Source organism: Pteropus alecto, unplaced genomic scaffold (genome assembly GCF_000325575.1).
Source record: "Pteropus alecto unplaced genomic scaffold, ASM32557v1 scaffold22, whole genome shotgun sequence".
Lineage (NCBI taxonomy): Eukaryota > Metazoa > Chordata > Mammalia > Chiroptera > Pteropodidae > Pteropus > Pteropus alecto.
In genome coordinates, this window is record NW_006434839.1 from 15,461,741 (window position 1) to 15,463,747 (window position 2,007).

A 2,007-nucleotide genomic window follows, 5' to 3' on the forward strand; every position below is an offset into this window, starting at 1 on the left:
AATGTGGGCATGGCAATGTGTAATTTATCTCAGTTTTGTACTATTCCTTTCTGTCACTGGCTGTGTTCTTACCTATCACTTCAACAGAAGGTGGTAAAATTTAATAGAGGTAAAATTCTGTAGTTTTATAAATGCAAAGTGATTGTTAGCAGCTCCCATGGGACAAAAATAAAGAGTGTAGGCTGGGGAAGATATAGGTCTACCCAGTTTTGAAAGAATTTTTCTTATTGTTTCTTCCCAAGTGGGGATAATAATCATCTCATAATTGACTAGATTTAATAGATAAAATTTTTATCTAGCAAAGAGAAACTTTTTTTCCTGTAAGGAGTTTCCTGCTTTATATTTTAATGGCATAGCCTTTTCATTGTTTACTTTGGATTATGTAAAACTTAGAAAAATAGACAAAATCCTTAAATGTATACTAATTTTTTTTAACTTCTAATTATTTGATTTAAATATAAAGGATAATTTCACAGCATAAATGAAAGTCAAAGTTTTCATGAATCACTCTTACCCTGTATCAAAAATGCAACTAGCAATTATATAAGGATAAAATTACTCAGAACATAACTTTTTCCCCTTTCCTATCTGTGATACTATATGTCAACTAGGCTGACCACACTTCCCAGATAGTTGATCAAACCCTACTCTAGATGTTTCTGTGAAAGTGATTTTTCAGATGAGATTAACATGTAACTCTATAAATTTTGAGTAAAGCAGATCTCCCTCCATAATGTGGTAGACCTTAGCCAATCAGTAGATGGCCTTAGAAACAGAAAAGACTGATCTCACCCAAGGAAGAAATTCTGCAAACTGGTGGCATTCAGACCCAAAATGCAACATTAACTTCCTTGAGTCTCTAGCCTGCCTGTCCACCCTGCAGATGTTAGTCTTGTCATCCCCTACGACTTTGTGAGCCAATTCTCAATTCACTAATTCTTTCCCTTTCCCTTTCCCTTTCCCTTTCCCTTTTTCCCTTTCCCTTTCCCTTTCTCTCTCTCTCTCTCTCTCTCTCTCTCTCTCTCTCTCTCTTTCTCTTTCTCATATACACTCTCTCTCTCTCTCTCTCATGTTCATAGACACACGTACATATTATTGGTTCTTGCCTCTGGAGAACCTTGACATATGTGCTGTCATTGCTATTGATATTTTAGCATAATATTTTTTAACCTCAAGATGACTTAAATCTTGACTTATTTATCATGGAATTCGTTTGGTGACTTATTTTATACATAGGTTGGTGTTTTATAATCTTGGCTAACTGAGTTGCAAATATAGTGCCTAGTATATAGAAAGTGCTCAGAAGAACTGAGTTAGAAACTGTACGATATTTCTATTGTAAGAAAATTTTCTACGTATAGCATACATGATAATGAAGATGGCTTCTTGTGAAAGAAGAATACACTAAAGGGTATTTCACTTGTGTGAATAAAAAAAAGGAGGGAGGTGATTCTATGAAAAGTAACTTCACAGGACATTCTAATCATAAATGCCCAACCATGGTGGGTAGTCCCTCCCCAGGCCTATACATTTTTAGTAAAAGGCTTATCTTTGCCCTAAGCAAGCCTTGCCCATTGTTTCTGTGTATATCAGTTAACACACCTTTGAAATAAGTGTGACCACCCACAAGAAAGCACATAATTTTCTTAACTGCTTTGTAATTCAAGTTTTGCTTTTTCTCTACCTCCATGTAATCTTTCTTCATTTCAAACGCGTAAAAGAAGCTAAAAAAATGTTTGTCTCCAGAGTATTTGAGATCTTCCTCCCCAGCATATATTGTCAGTTTGGCTCAAATAAGCTCTTACAAAAATTCTCTACAGGTTTAAATGTTTCTTAGGTCAACACTTGGTAATTTAGAATAAAACTCTTGAAAAGTGATTGTGTTGTGATCCTCAATAGTCCATTTTTTGTTGAAATACTTATTTTAGAAGGAAGATGCTATGTTAGTCACAAAGTTTCTGAGTATTTACTGAGTGCTGTGGGGTGGCAGACACGATTCTATGTCCT